General features: G+C 62.2%; 1 pseudogene across 1 annotated transcript in view; it reads right to left on the bottom strand.

Moving 5' to 3' along the window:
* Nucleotides 1-233: 233 nt before the first annotated feature.
* The window catches only part of LOC308640382 (phosphatidylinositol 3,4,5-trisphosphate-dependent Rac exchanger 1 protein-like), a 37,048-nt pseudogene continuing 21,830 nt past the window's right edge, over nucleotides 234-15,451 (bottom strand). The window contains exons 16-30 of the transcript XR_014024328.1: nucleotides 14,672-14,878; nucleotides 13,270-13,358; nucleotides 11,985-12,067; nucleotides 11,811-11,901; nucleotides 9,877-10,005; nucleotides 9,616-9,657; nucleotides 8,511-8,731; nucleotides 7,120-7,219; nucleotides 5,424-5,567; nucleotides 5,220-5,334; nucleotides 4,247-4,313; nucleotides 3,194-3,366; nucleotides 1,907-2,009; nucleotides 1,654-1,721; nucleotides 234-374 (exon numbers count right to left, since the gene is read on the bottom strand). The product of XR_014024328.1 is annotated as a phosphatidylinositol 3,4,5-trisphosphate-dependent Rac exchanger 1 protein-like (transcript). The remainder of the gene's footprint in view (nucleotides 375-1,653; nucleotides 1,722-1,906; nucleotides 2,010-3,193; nucleotides 3,367-4,246; nucleotides 4,314-5,219; nucleotides 5,335-5,423; nucleotides 5,568-7,119; nucleotides 7,220-8,510; nucleotides 8,732-9,615; nucleotides 9,658-9,876; nucleotides 10,006-11,810; nucleotides 11,902-11,984; nucleotides 12,068-13,269; nucleotides 13,359-14,671; nucleotides 14,879-15,451) is intronic.

Raw genomic sequence — 15,451 nt, 5'->3', positions numbered from 1 at the left:
GGAGGGAGCCCGGGTTCAAAGTGCAGTGGCACCATCCCGAGGGAGCTGTCCGCAGGCCTCCCGGGCCAGCACCTTGACACTGTCCCTAGGACTGGGATGGAGTCCGGAGCCTGGCTGCACCGTGAGCTCCACAAGCCCTGGAGCCCGGTGCCCAGGGTGGAGAATGTGCGGCCCAGGGTGGTGGGCAGTCATGGCCGAGTAGGCCCTGTCCTCGCAGCAGTGCAGGGAGCTGGGCAGGAGCCTCGGGACATCTTTGCTGCCTGTGGCATGGCCTTCTGGGTCCCCTCACTCTGCGGCTCCGTGGGCGCAGCTGAGCGGTGACCCGTGGTGTTCAGAGGTCTCCGTCCACTGGAGGCTGGCAGAGGCGGTAGAGGCTGGTAGGGGCAGGAGAGAGAGGATGAGTGGGACCCCAGAGGCCCTTCAGCACTCCCCCGCCACTTTGTTGACCTTATAGGTGATGCACACCCAGAGGACACCACTTGGCAGGAATCAAGAGACAGAGCGTGAACACGTGGACATGCCACACCTTCCCCAGCTGCCCGGTCCCCTCCGGGGCCACATCTGTCCCCCAGAGGCCAGCAGGTGTTTACAGACACAGGCGTGTCTTTGTGAGCAGACCTGTGTGTTCAGACACGGGTGTGTGGGGCGTGGGGTGCCCTTCTGCACCTGCGGCCACTAGCGAGACCCGGTCTCTACCGGAGCTCCTCCCTCCGCAGACCCCGGGACCCAGATGCAGCAGGGTGCAGAGAGGGCTCGGAGCCGAGCCTGCACCTGAGGGGGGTGCGGCTGCTGGCTCTCCGACAGGACAGGAGGTCAGACGGGCCACGAGGAGTCCTGACCGCAGAGCGGGAGCAACGGGCAGCAGGCCACCACAGTACGGGAAAGCCAGGCCCCAGAGGCTCCGGGGACAGGGCTGGGCCTGGGTTCGGTGGCTCTGCCATCTCCTAGCTGAGTGACCTTGGACAAGATGCTTAACTTCCCTGGACCTCAGCACCCCCACCTGCCAGCTGGGGACCACAGCAGGACCTTGCTCTCAGCATAGCTGTTTGGGTCAAATGGGTCCCCATGGGAAGATGGGCCGGGAACCTGGGGCGGGGAACCGCCCAAAGAGTATCAGGAAAAGAGCTGAGGGTGACGAGCCGTGTGGGACCCTGGAGCACCACCAAGGGCAGCGGCCTGGCCCGGCCACATGCTGGGGCCACGGAAGACAGCGTCACTGGGGGAATGGCCCCCAGGGCGTGCGGGGACACTGCACGACTTCAGCAGTATCCAAGCTGTTTCTAGATGGGAAGCTATTGAACACCGTGGGCAGACGCGGAGAAGGAACTGGGCAGGGTGGGCGGGGGACAGGGTCTGGCCCAGTGAGCCCAGGTCCCAGGGGCTGCACAGGGCTCAGTGCCACCGAGAGACGGTGGGGTGGAGGACGGGAGGGCAGACTGACCAGGTCCCCCCAGCAGCCACCCGCCGCTCACTTGGGACCTTTAGGGACCCTTTCCAGGGCTCCAGGAGAAGCAGATCCTCGTGAGGTTACAGACTGAGCCAGACTCGTCTCTCCCAAAGCAGGGTCCTCAAAAGCCAGATGGGGCCCTGGCAGAGCCCAGGGGTCTGCCAGGCTGAAGGCCCCCTGGAGGAGACAGGGCAGGGGCCACTCACTGCGGAGCGCCCTGGGGCATCTGATCCTTGACTCGGAGGTTTTGGGCCAGAATCTCTACTCTGGGGCCCTGGAAGGTAAGAGTGTCAGTCTGGGGCCTGGAGGAGTGGGGACAGGCAGGGGCACCTGGCTGCGGGTGGGGGGCTCCCAGGTGGGCTAGGTCTGGGCTGAGGGCGCGCAGGCCCAGGTGGCCTCCCACACACAGGGAGCAGGCAGCCCTCCTGGGCCACAGCCCGGAGCACCGCCGAGGCCCACCTGCTTCCGCATGAGGTCCGTCGCCTGCATGATGCACTTGGGCAGCAGCCCGTGGCTCCGCGCCAGGATAGCCGCCTGCTCCAGGGACACGCTCAGGGTGCTCCTGCGGGTGGGAGAGGGCATGGGCAGCGGCTCCCACCGCCAGGCCCCACCTCCAGTGCCGTCACCCCGTGTGGCTGCGCGGCCCACCTCCGCCCTGCGTCCTCTCCGGGCTGACCTCCCCCACCTGCCCTCCTCCTCCTGGCAGCTGCCACCCCTCGGCAGGTCACTGCTGCCAGGCAGGGCCTGGGGGCTCTCAGTGAGCTGAGGGCTGACCGAGGGGACTCCTCCGGCCTGGCCTCTGCTCAGTGGCCCCCAGCACAGCCACGTGGCTCAGACCCTATCAGGTCAGAAGTGGCTGGGCACCGGGCCTGCGGCTGGAACCCCACCCTGCGCCCTTCACTCCGGGACCCGGGACAGACAGTCCATCTCTGCACACCCCAGTTTCCTGAGAATCAAGACGAATGTGTCATTGATGTGGGGACCAGAAAGAGGGCTATCCCACGCACTGCAGGGCACGGAGAGCACCCGGCCCCACCACTAGATGCCAGTCCCCAGACACTGCCAATGTCCCCTGGGGAGCAGAACTGCCCCTGGCTGAGAGCCCCTGAATGAGCCCTTCCACACCGGCTCAGCCGGGAGGAAATGAGCCCGTGGGCGCAGACACCTGGCAGTGCCCAGCTCGCAGGGCGCCCTCCTCCCTTGATGGGACACAACTGGACGCCTGTCCATCAGTGCCTATCAGTGCCGGACACGGGGCTAGGTGGTGGGCTACGGCAGAGAGTGACACAGCCCCTGACCTCATGGGACCCTGCCTGGGGGGGGGGGCGGGCAGCAAACAGAGGCCCTGGTGAGTGGGAGGCACCTGAGTGGGGGGACGAGGGGGCCTGGAAGGGCCCACTGGAGAGGGGCGGTCTTCCTCCCTGGGGCCAACACAAGGGTGGGGACAGAAGGCAGAAGTGTCCAGCAAGGCCAAGAGACAAGCGCATCCCGAGGAGGTGTGCGACACCGTTCCCTCGCGGATGGCAGGCTCAGGAGCCCGGCACCCGCCTCCTGCTCCCGAGCCCGGCTCCAGGACACCCGCAGCCCTGCCACCCTCCACTGCTGCCACATCTCACAGCAACCTGAGGCCAGAGCGCCGAGGCCCTGCCCCAGGCCGGCAAGCAGTGGAGGACCGGGCCTCGGGCCCAGGGACCAGGCCTCGGGCCCAGCCGCCCTGACCCCGAGGCCCAGCCGTCTCTGGCCTACCTCTGCATGCCGGTGCCACACAGGGCCATCTGACAGGCCCCCAGGCGGTAGCAGAGCTCCGAGGAGACGGGGATGAGGCTGGCACCGAAGCTCCCGCCGGCCCTAGGTTTGGGGTGCACCAAGGACTTCATGAGGCGGCAGAGCTTATCCAGGGCGTTGATGGGGCGGATCAGCTGCAAGGCGTGGGACAGATACAATGGGGACGCTCGGGGCATAGCCGAGGGCCTCTGGCCTGCCTCCCCATCTCCTCCTCATCCAGAGGTCCCTGCACCTGTCCCCCCAGCGCCCTCTCCAAGGTTTCCATGACCTCTGCTCAAGAGCAATCTGTGGCTCCCCGCTACCCTGCAGTTGGCATTCGGTGTTCGCCCCGTACTTCAGGTCTCACCCCCGGCCCGGCCTCTTCAGGCCCAGGGCGTCTCTGAGCACAAACAGTGACTCGCTCGTGCCCTCCAGACCCCTCCTGAGGATGAGCCCTCCCTGCTGTCCCAGACCCCCAGCCACCGCGTGGAGGTAAAGGTGGCTCAGTCTTCCTGTGCCATGGCGAGATCCTGCCGGCCACACATCCCACAGCGTGGTGCCCAGCATCTCCCAGGGCAGCTTCCAGCCCCAAGGCCAGAACGCCATGCCGGGGTGAGGCCTGCACAAGCCGGGAAGGCCGGCCACAGACACTGTCAGCAGGGGCCGACAGGCCGGTGGCCCTGGCTAGCCCCGCCCCGCACAGGCCAGCCTGTGGGGAGGAGCCCCCAGGAGGCCTCACACCTGTCCACTTCTCAAAACAGCTGGAAGCCTCCGTTGTTCTGAGGAGATCTCTTGATTTCTAAGTGCCCACATCAATGTGAAGGAAAAAGAGGACCCAGGCCCACCCGGCGTGGGTCCACCTCTCCAAGGGCGCCGGCCCCAGAGAGACCCGCAGTTACCACGAGAGCAGAGAGGAGCAGGCCACCAGTGAGCAGAAACCACCTGGGGACTCCCAGGTGGGCCAAGTGGTCCCTCAGGCCCCGCTGAGTCCTGACCCCGGGAGCCCCACCCGGCCCAGCTGCAGGGGGGACGCACCTGGTCTGTCTTCACGGCGGTGGTGCTGGCGTCCGTGGGCAGGTTAGACCGCTCCAGGTAAAACGCCCTGAGGGAGAGAGAGGCTGAGAGGGGCCACCCCCAGCCACAGCTGCAGGGCTGTGGTCTCCCAGGAGGAGGCCACTCTCAGGGCTCCCTGACAGCCCCCCAAGTGCTGTCCTCAACGGCCCCCGCCCTCCCTGCTGCCGCCCAGACCTGCTCCTCCTCCCTGAGCCCGTCCCCGCCTGGCCCTGGGCGCCGCTCACTGGGCCACAGAGGTTCCTCTCAAGGGCCAACCCACAGGCACCTAAGCCTTGGGAACCAGGCGGTCTCCACTGGGCCGTGGAAGGGAGTAGAAGCCACAGGTGAAAGACGCGCTTGTGGAGCAGGTGGACGACAGCAAGTGGCCAACCAGGCCCCAGGGGAAGAGGCCCTGACACTGGACCTGCCATCTCCTAATTCTCAGCCACCCTTTGTCACCAAGGCAGGACTCGGAGGGCCACGGTTGAGGCTGCTAAGGACGTGGGAGCTGCTCCCCTGGACACGTGCTTGCTCCCAGCAAAATCTGTTCCCTCCACTTCTCCCTGCAGGTGTGACCAGGACAGAGGCCCAGGGGCCACGCCCCTCTCAAGGCCCTTGAATCTCAGCACCCATCTCAGCTCCGGTCCCCACGCAGAGTGGACAGGCAGCTCTGCTCAGCAGAAAGGACCTGCTTTGAAGCCAGACTGTTGGCTGTGTGACCTTGGGCACACTGTGTATGCCCCTGGGTCCCAGTTTCCTCATCTGGAAAATGAGTTAGCATAAACTACTGTGCGCACCGCCATTGGACTCTCATGCAAAGGCCCCGCACAGAGCAGGTGCCCCAGAAAGGGGCGTCTGGCCCACTCCTCCCGCAGAGGGTCTGCCCGGCACTGCTGTGTCCACGCCCTGTGGCAGCTCTCTGAACCCTGGCCCCAGCACAGCCCCAGGCACACACCTGAGCTTGCGGTAGTACTGCTGGACCTTCTCCAGGGACTGGGCATTGACTTCCTGCTGCAGGTCCTCTGCTGCCTGGCTGCCCGCAGGAGACGGCCCCTCCACGTTCTCCAGAGCTGAAGGGAGAGGAGGGAGGGAGGGGCTGGGTCCCCAGTGCTTGGTGGCCTTGGCTCGGCCCCTGCGGTCCCCCATAGCCGCAGCTCACCTTTCGTGAAAAGCACGGTGTGCAGGCGGAGGCTGGCCCCGCTCTCCAGGCGGGAGGGCAGCTTGGAGAAGTGGTAGCTGTCGAGGTAGAAGACCACCCTCAGGGCCTGCCGGCCGCCCTCGATGTGGTAAGAGACGTTGGTGTCTGCGGAGGACAAGGCCAGACAGGCTCACCCCAGGGCCCCGCCCCCTGCTACAGGAGCTTCACATCTCCCTTCCCCAGGTGCCAGAGTGACATCCCAGTGCCTCCCTGTCGGCCCACTCCAGGGGGATAACCCCAGACCCCCTTCTTCCCAGCCTCAGGTGGCACCCTGGGACTTCCATGTCCACTCACGCCAGAGTCGCATCCTGTGACCCCCGTTCCCCAGCCTAGAGAGCGCCTCAGACTCCCACCCCGCAGGGCGCTTCAGAGAGCCCCACCCCGCGGAGCCGCCTGTGACCTGCCTCTTGGACACCCTCGACAGCTGCTGGTTGCCACTGCTTTATTCTTGGCCCCGACACTGACTGCCCGGCAGGGGAACCAGCCGGGTGTCTTCAGAGCCCTAGGGTGCTCCTGTCACCCTTTGCTGGTCACTCAGGGCCCCACCTGGCAAAAGCTGCCCTCCAACAGGACCTGCATCTCATTCACCTCCATGAGGAAGAGCTGCGGGCAGGGGGGCAGAGTGCGGCCCTGGGGACCCCGGCTGCGCCTGCAGGTGTCACTGGTGGACCAGGGCTTCTCCCGGAGCCCAGCTCGGCCCACGACAGGCAGCACCACAGCCAACTCAAACTGGCCCCTAGGCAGCAGTCTGCGTCCTCAGCAGGGACGGTACTGCCCCAAGGAGGTCAGAGCTGGTCCCTGAAGGGGAGGATGGATGTCCCCGAGAGCCCAGACACGCAGCCCAGACACACAGCCATTTCAAGGGGGTGGCACTTGGGAAAAAGCTGTCTCAGGGGGCTTTTTATGAAGTGAAGTGAAAGGGCCCATGAGCTCTGGAGTCCTGGGGAGAGCACGTGGCACATGGGCGCCCTGTTCCACCCCTGAGTTCCCGAGGTGGAGGTCTGGGCGGGGTCCCCAGGGCCCAGCAGAGCCGCGCGGGAAGCACCCACAGGGTTCTCGGCCTCAGCAGGAGGTCACCTGCGCTCCCCCGGGACCCCTACCCAGGCCCCAACTGACCCACAGCAGCCAGCGACTGGGATCGGCGTCTCTGATGTCCCTAGGTGACCCAGGGTGAGACCACCACGGGGAGGGCAGAAGCTGTGGTCATGCTGCCCAGCACCGTGGCCCAGAGCCTGTCTCTGGCTGGCAAGTACCGAGTGCTCCCTGCTGCGGACGTGTCTGGGGTGGGTGGTGCGAGTGGGTGGGCAGGTGGGCAGGGGGGTGGGCAGGGCAGAGGGAGGAAGACAGGACCAAGGAACCTCAGGTAATCACGGCCTTAGTCCCTAAGAATCTTAATTCTTCCCCACAAAGAGGGGCGATCTGAATGGGATCTGAGGGTGGGATCTGAATGAGAATCGCTCGTGGGTCTTTCACGGGTGGTGGGGCAGCTGGCTGATGTGGAAGAACCCCTTTTCCACGTGTGTTGCAATTCAGCTCTCAGACTCCAGCTGGGGAGTGAGGCTCGGGCAGCTGGCCTGCTCGCACGGGAGGCCAGGTGGCCCCACACGCTCCTGCCGCCTCAGCGTCCTGACACCCACAGTGGCGGGGAGTCACTCACTGGCCACGTAGTTCTCATCCAGCTGCTTGAAGGAGAAGCTGACGTTGTCCAGCTCCGACAGGGTCACCCAGATGTCCTCCAGCATGGTGCGTTCCTCCTTCTGCAAGAAGACACATGAGGGACCTCGGGTGCCACCCACCCCAAGCTTTCCCTGGACAAGCTGGGGTCCGAATCTAGGCCACGTGCTACACAGTGGGCTCCTCCCACCGGTCCTGCGTGTGCTCTGCCTACAGCTTGTCCTGCTCCCCCAGGGTCAGAACCCATCTGGCTCTGACTTGCTGAGTGGCCCTTCCCTGCACCAACGGTCATGAACAACCATTCCAAAGCTAACCCACCACCTCCTGCCCCTCCAGCAGGCCCCACCCACCCGATTCTCTCTCCCCTTGCCCCATACACAGCCATGACCAAGCCCTGGGACCCACCATCAAAACACGCTCCAGAGCCCCCCAACTTCCCAGCCACCACTCCAGGGGGGTCCACGTCCCAGGAGGACCCCACAGTTTCCCCTAACCCTCCCCCAAACAACCCCCCTCTCCCCGTGCTGTTACCTTTGTCTAACTTGAACCCACATCCTGTCTCTCACCTGCCTCCAACCTGCGAGCCTCCTGCCCAGAGCGAGGCCCAGCCCTGCAGACCCAGCCCACGCACCTCACCTCCCACCGCCTCCCTGCTCGTGGGGCCACAGCTGCTCCCTCTGCCCCAGGCTGTTCCTGTCTACTGGCTCAAAGTCACCGCTTCAACACGGCCAGCTCTGACCACAGATCCCCAAGGACGCCATGGCCTCCACTCCCTGCCTCTCCCCCCAGCCTTCCGTTGTGTCTTCTCATCTGCCTCCCCGGCTGGAAGGTGAGCTGTGGACCCCAGCAGTCTGGTGCCTCGCGACGTCAGAGACCAAACGGACAGGGACTAGCATGTGGCTCCAAGACATGAGGGCTGGTGCCCAGGCAGCCTTTCTGAGTCGGGTGAGAGCAGACTTCTGCCCAGCAGAGGGCGCTCTGAGGCCACACTTCCCACCAGCCAGCGGCTGGGCCTTGGCCACCAGAGCCACCCAGCACTGCAGGTATTTGTCCTGGGACTGTTGTAGGACACTGAGGAGCATCTCTGGCCTCCACACACCAAGTGCCAGAGACACTACTCCTGGATATTTCAACTGCTATAACTAAAAATGTCTCCAGATGTTGCCAGTGTCCCCTGGGGCAAAACCGCCTAGCTTGAGCACCATGTCTTTTACCTATGTGTGTCTCCCTCCCACCAGGACGTAAGGCCCCAGTTCCTAACAGCAGTACATGGTAGGTGCTCAATAAACACCTGCTGTGTGAACAGCGGGGCCCTGGGAGCCAACTGCAGGGGACACAGGCTGGGGGGCCTCCCGTCCTCCTCTGCCCACTCACCACTGTGGCTGGCGCCAGCAGGGACTGGCAGTGCAGCAGGACCCCGGTGGCGGCCACCTGCTCCAGCCACTTGCGGCTGGCGTCCCGGCTGCTCTCCTCGTACTCACCGTTGTTGTTGTAGCGGTAGCTGAGGGCCGCCAGCAGCTGCTCGGAGAAGGTGCACACGGCGGCCACCAGGGCCTGGCAGAAGATGGCGTCCCTGCGCAGCTGCAGCTCGGTGTCTGTGATGGACAGACAGGCCTCTGGGCAGGTGCTGGCAGCAGGCTGCACCACCCCTGGCCCCGAGCCCCCCACAGACCCTGCATGGGGCGAACTGGCCAAAAGTTTTGTTGGGGCCAAAAGCCAGGTCCACAGAACTCCCCCCTCCATGAGCAAGCCACCTCACCCAAAAGCTGCTGCTCCCCCGACCAAGCAGGTGGGCCTGTGGGTTCCTGGCCACTATCCAGGCCCGTCCCTGGCCATCTCTCTGGGATGCAGTACTTCTCGGCCTGGCCGGCTGTGTGCCAGTGGTGCGGCTGTGCCACCGAGCTCCACCGGCGCTTTTGAGAACCGGGTTCTCCTGCTGCCCCGCCCCTCCACCACCCCGCCCCACCTGAGGCAAAGAGGCTGCAGGTCTCAGCTGCTGAGAGGAATTACCCTCAACATCTGGCCAGCTGCGTGCAGCTGCCTATTTTGACCTGGATCCTCCCTTGACTACAAATTTCTGAGAAGAAGGGAGGGACAAAGGTGGACAAACGTGGCCCACCCCACCTGCAGCTCCGGCCTCCACCGTCTGCTGGGTCTGGAGCCTACTGACAAGCAGCCTCCCTCACCCTCCGCCCTCTATCCTGTGTCCTCGTCATAATCACCCAGGAAGCAGGTGGCCCAAGACAGGGCTCCCAGCTCCAGGGACTGAGACTTGTCCCTTGGACACAAGGTGCAAGTCTTAGAGGGGCAGGAGGCCAAAGGGTCGCCTTCCCCAGTGCAGATCCTGATGGGCCAAGAAAAAATCACCCTGGCCACAGAAGAGGCCCCCCAGGCTGTCCTCATGGACGCCTACAGCCAGGCAGGCCTCGCCGTGTACCCCTGGGCCCACGCACTCACGGCTGCCCCGCAAAGCCCTCACCTGTGCACTTCAGCAAGGCCAGGAGCAGCTGGTTCTTCCCATCTGAAGGAGGAGGGAGAGGAGGAGGCAGCTAAGGGGGGCTGGCAGGCGACAGGAGAGCCGGCCCGGGGAGGCCACTCAGCTGACAGCGTGCAGCCACTCCTCTCCCCTTCCCTGAGCACACAGGGGAAGGGGCACAGAGGTGGGCCCCAACAGGACCCTGCTGCACTCCAGACCCAGCCAAAGGCCACAGGCCCCCCATGACCCTCCCTGCCCACAGACCTTCCACGTATCTCTGGATGTTGTCCACCAGGGTCTTGATGGAGCTGGGCAGGTTCCAGGGGTCCTCCTGGATGCTGATCTGGATCAAGCTCTGGCCACGGACCATACACTCTTCTTTCTGTTTGAACTCTGGGGCAGGAAAGCGGCATGAGGGCCGGGAAGGGACGGAGGTGGCTTTGGAGAACAGTGGCACAAAAGCCCATGCCCTGTCACCAGATTCCAAAGCTTATAACCTAGATCCGGGGAGCAGCAGGCTCTAGGATGTAATCCAGGCCTTGGAGGACAAATGCATGGTCAGTGTGCTTCCACTTCACATGCCACTCCCATCGCAGACACCACGGATCCATCTCAGCACCCTTCCTGCCAGTCGGGGGCCAGGATCCACAGCCACAGACAATCCAGTGGAGACAGCACCAATCAATCACAGCACTCTTTGCTCCCAGATCTGGACCCGGTAGCCACAGAAGCCTTCTTCTCAGGCACAGGTCTTCATGCCACAACCAACTAAGCAGGCACATGAGTTGTGACCTCGTTCTAACCCTTCCCTAAACAGAGGGGGAAGCCCAGGCAAGTCACTTGCCTAAAGTCACACTGGGTAGTGGGAGAACTGGGACCTGAATGTGGCCCTAACAGGCCAAAGGCCAGGCAGATGCAGGCCCCTGTTCCCTTGGCCTCTTCCCGGGTCTCTGAGGTCTTTGTGGCTTGGGGCCCTCTCTGCTGTTTCTCCTTGAGGTTCACCCCTGGACAGGGGATTGACACAGCGGGAGGGACAGCTGAGCAGACCCGATGCTCCCCTGGAGGCAGAGGCTGTCCACATCCCCGTCTCCTGCACACAGCTGGGAGCCCGTGAGGTCAGCAGTGTCCCATCGGGCTCAGGGTCACCAGCACCCAGCACAAGGCCTGGCACAAGCTGGCTCTAGGGAACTATTTACCTGCTGCATAGCTGCACAGATGGACTGGCAGCTGGGGACAGACAGATGGTGGGGGGGTTAGTGGGATGAAAGGGCAGGAGGACATAAGAAATGCCAATTCTTTTCATCTCAATCATTGCAGAGGAAAGCCTCGGTTTGGTGCTGGTGAGGCCTTAACTCTTCTCTCACACAGCCCTCTCCTGAAGAGCAGCAGAGGCCCCGGGCAGGGAGCAGTGCCCACCTGACGGCAGTGGGATGACACTGTGGCTTTCCCATTAAGTTGATCACTGTGGCTTATCATCAATATATGGCCTACTACACTGGCTCTTCCTATGGGGGCATTTTAATAAGATCCTTTTAAAATTCAATCTCCAAAAGGAAGATACCTTTTCAAAACCTATTTGTTCATTCACTTAGGTACTGGGGAATTGAACCACCAGCCGTTTACCACTGAGCTACATCCCCAGTCCTTTTTTTTTTTTTTCTTTGAGACAGGGTTTTGCTAAATTACCAAGGCTGATCTCAAGCTTGAGGCCCTCCTGCCTCAGCCTCCTGAGTCACTAGGACCACAGGCCTGCACCACCATACTCTGCAGGAGATGCCATTAACAAAACAAAAGTCACATCAATAATAAACTCCGCAGCAAAGTCACAAGGCTGGAAAGTGTGATGAGGGGAGCAGATCTCCGTGGGTATGACAGACAGGAAGTGCACTCCAGGCTGTCCCTCGTGTCACAAATGGGCAGGCCCAGGGGACCCAGGGACCAACCCCAGGACACCAATTGTCCCTGTAGAGAGCCAGGTCAGGCTTTGCAGCTCCTACAGCTTCTACCACACAGACCTTGTTGTTTGGCTTTTACGAAACTTTAAAATATAAGGATGACAGTGGAGACAGATTCTGAGCGAAAGCAGGCTGTGGGCTGATGTGGCCCTCAGGCAGGAGTCTGCCAGCCTGGACCAGCCAGAGCCACGCAGCAGGGGTGTGTGCCCAGCATCCAGCCTGCTCCCACCGGGCACCCCTCACCTTGGAGACTGTGCTCCATGGGGAAATGCCTGGTCTCCTCGAAGGCCCTGCCCATCACCGGCCCCTTGAGCAGCGTGTTGATGGCGTCCACCTGGAGACAAGAAGCCCCCGGTGAGCGTGGCTGCCAGGGGGCTTCGAGGACCCAGGGCCACACCAGGCTGGGACGAGGCCGACCTGGTTGAAGAGGTGCTCCAGGCAGCCATGGAGCTTGTCATGCTTGTCCGATGGGATGCGCATGTCACAGGGCAGCTCGTCCCCTGGCAGAAGACAGAGCGTGGCTGTCAGTCATTGCTTCCCCACCCCGCTCCTCCCCAACCTCTTCTCAAGGAGGCCACACGACTATAGAGCCCTAGACCCACAGGGGACATGTAGCCTGCCAGACTCAGGCCCCAGCTGAGTCACTGGGCAAATCCCTGGACCTCTCTGAGCTTCTGTTTCTTCATCTAAAAAATGGGCAAGAAGCACAAACACCCCCCAGATGGCAAGCTGTTGTCATTCCCACTCCACAAATGAGGGCACTGAGGACAAAGACCTGGATCCCAGCCCCACAGAGTCACAGCCCCTGTTCCAGTGAAGTCAGCTCCACTGAACCCCTCTGGGGACATATTTCAATGGCCTGATCTTCTATCATGAGACATTAGAGCCCAGCCACACAGTCCGCCTGCCTGGGCCTTCTTTTCTTCTGCTACATTATGGGGGCAAGTTTTTATGCAGAGACGTCCTCTGGCAGGACACAGCAGTAACGGGGTGCAGGGGGGCGGCCTGGGCAGCAGGAGGCCGTGGCTGACGGTGGGAGGGATCCGCCACCTCAGCCTGTCTCTTGTCTTTCTAATAATGGCCCATGTGGACGTGTGACCTATTTATGCACAAAGTGTACTTTCTAAGTCTGAGAGAATGAGACTGAAATTAACACACAGCAACGTCAGGCTTCAGGAAGCGCTGCAGACACAGCACGACCTCCTCTGATCATCCACCTGTCCGTCCAGCCGCCCGCCAGCCACCGCATGTCCCTCTGCATACATGTGCCCTTGCCGACGGCATCCAAGTACCATTGGTGGGTACACTTGGGAGCACGACGGGTTTGGATTCGAGTTCACTGGCTTCTTTAAACCTTCCTGTGCTATCTGGACTTTGGGTTGGTGCATGGTCATCCCTATGGGCCCCCTTGGTACCAGGGATCTGTGGGACCTCGGAGCACCCACCACCCACACATCCCATGCAACCATAGGCCATGGTGCACGACCACACAGAGGTCTCTATCTGCTCTGTGTGGGGATCTTAGCTTTGCTAAGTTCCAGCACCTGGTGCGTGAGAGGTGCTTGACTAAGTACCTGCCAAACCAGCAGACAGAAGGAGGCTCCATGCGATTCAAAGCAACGAACTCCAAACAACGGAACAGAGCAGGAGGACACCCGCTAACCAACCGGCCAGGACCCTCCCCGATGGGCGGCCCACTCACCGGACCCCATCTCGTCGCTGCCCAGGTACGAGCTGTTGCTTCTCACGCTGGTGTAGGACAGGACCGAGTCCCGGTTGCTGTTGCACTCGCTGCGTTGGGGCGAGACGGCCGAGTCACCCTCGCTCGCACCCCTGGCCCCGCACCCAGACCCGCTCCAGAGCACGGTCAAGCCCCAGCCCAGGGGACAACCAGCCCGGGGTCTTTCAGGTCCGCTGGGGGGAAGCGCTTCATGGCCCAGCACAGAAACAGAGCGGAGAGTTGCTTCCACTCAGCTGTCACCACTGTCCAAGGTCCCCAGTGCTCCCGAGTGCCTGGCTCTTCTTAGGGACAACCCTGACTCTGGGCACAACCCACCACTCACCTGACCAAAAGGAACTCAAGGAATCAGGAGCAACTGTTCCAAAATTCCACCCTACGCTCTTTGACAATTCAATGAAAAACCAGAGGAACAGGAACTTCAGAAGGAAAACCCAGAGACGCGAGGGACCTTGGCCTCGGAGCTCCGAGGACAGGCACACACGCAGCGAGAACGACCCGGTTACAGACTCCAGGAAACTGGGCGCAAGGACTAGGCAGGTCCCGTGGGGACAAGAGGAGCATTCGCTGGCCGCATCCCTGCAGCCCTGGGCTTTGCCCACCAGAGGGGTCTGGCTGCCTAGGACTCCTTCTGGCTGCAGCTGAAGGTGACAAGGCCCTTCTCAGGGGGTCCGGGGCTCATTAGGCTGAGATAAGGAATTACCAGCAGCCAGGCAGAGTTAGCACAGGGAACTGAGTTCTAATCTACTTAACCGCTAATTAAGGCCTCACTGATGTCGTTACAATTAATCTAACCAGTGGCAAGACAGCTCACGGCCTCTCAGAAGAAAAAGAAACAGACTTATTCCTCAGATCAAGTAAAAATAAATAGCGTTTATTTTTGTAGTGCTGGGGACTGAACCCCGGGGTGCTCTACCATTAAGGTGCACCCCCAGCTCTAACTACCTACCTACCTACCTATCATCTACTTATTTTGAGACAGAGCCTCACTAAGTTGGCCAGGCTGGCCTTGAACTTGGGATCCTCCTGCTTCGGCCTCCCTAGCTCTGGCATTACAGGCGTGCATCCCTATGCCTGGCAGAAACCACAGGTCTTAAACCAAGTTTGAAGCACACCGTGTGGGCAGATCAGCCCTCTCCTCTGCACTGGGACACGTATGGCTGAAAGGGTGGCGTCTACCAGGCCAGATGGAAGCACCAGCCTGGGCGGGGACCTGGGTGGGCTCTCTGGGATGCACCTTGGGCAGGTCTCAGGGCCAGACCACCGCATTCCACAAAACGTCCATGGTCCCAACTTCCATATGGTCAGAGGCTCACTGTCTTGCTGGCCGTCCCACCAAGCCCAGGGCCACCCATACCATGCCCACCTATAGGAGTCGCGGTAGCTCATGATATCGTGGCCCGAGTCCTCCTGGTCTTCCTCGGACACTTTGAAGCACACTTTCTTGATGCTCCCATGGTCGGTCCTGTCCATCTCGCTCTCCTCGCTGACCAGTGAGGAGGAGGAGGCCTCCTCAGCCAGGGGCGGGTCACAGGCCCCGCCAGGGGTGGGCTCCGTGATGGTGGACAGCAGCCTGCAGGGCAAGGGCTCCAGGTACAGGCCCAGGCCCCAGCTTCACCAGCTGTGACCTTCGATCCTGCACAGGTAGCTGTCCAGGGTTTTGTGTCACCCCTTGGAAAGGCAACCACAACTGCGCAGCCGCCCGCAGCCCTGCTGGGGTGAGAGCGCAGGTTCACGCCTTCTGGCGGCTCCTGGCCTGGCTCTGCGCACGGGCTGGGGCGCTGCACATGGCCCAGAGGGCATGGCTTCCAGACGGCAGGCCGCAGGGCCTCGGACACTCCTGGGCTCTGCCACCACGGACAAGAGCACCCGGGACAGATGGCAGGTAAACACGCGCACAAGGAAAAGTCATTCAAAAGGCAGTTCCTGCCCAGGCCGCAGCCCCTTCAAACCCTAACGCCACCACCTCCTGTCTGAGAGGCCCGAGGCAAACTGTTCATGAGACTCGACCTGCGCAGCAGGATGGTGTCACAGGCGTCTCAAGGCTGGGAGGTGGGGACTGACACGCCACATGTTAGACACAGTGCTGGGCCTCACAGGCGACCCACAAGCCCAGGCTAGCCACCATCCCGCCTCTCAGGAGATC

Source organism: Spermophilus citellus (assembly GCF_964194105.1).
Source record: "Spermophilus citellus genome assembly, contig: SCAFFOLD_491, whole genome shotgun sequence".
In the NCBI taxonomy this organism is placed as follows: domain Eukaryota; kingdom Metazoa; phylum Chordata; class Mammalia; order Rodentia; family Sciuridae; genus Spermophilus; species Spermophilus citellus.
The sequence above is the reverse complement of the archived record's forward strand: the minus strand, read 5'-3'. Positions and strand labels throughout refer to the sequence as shown.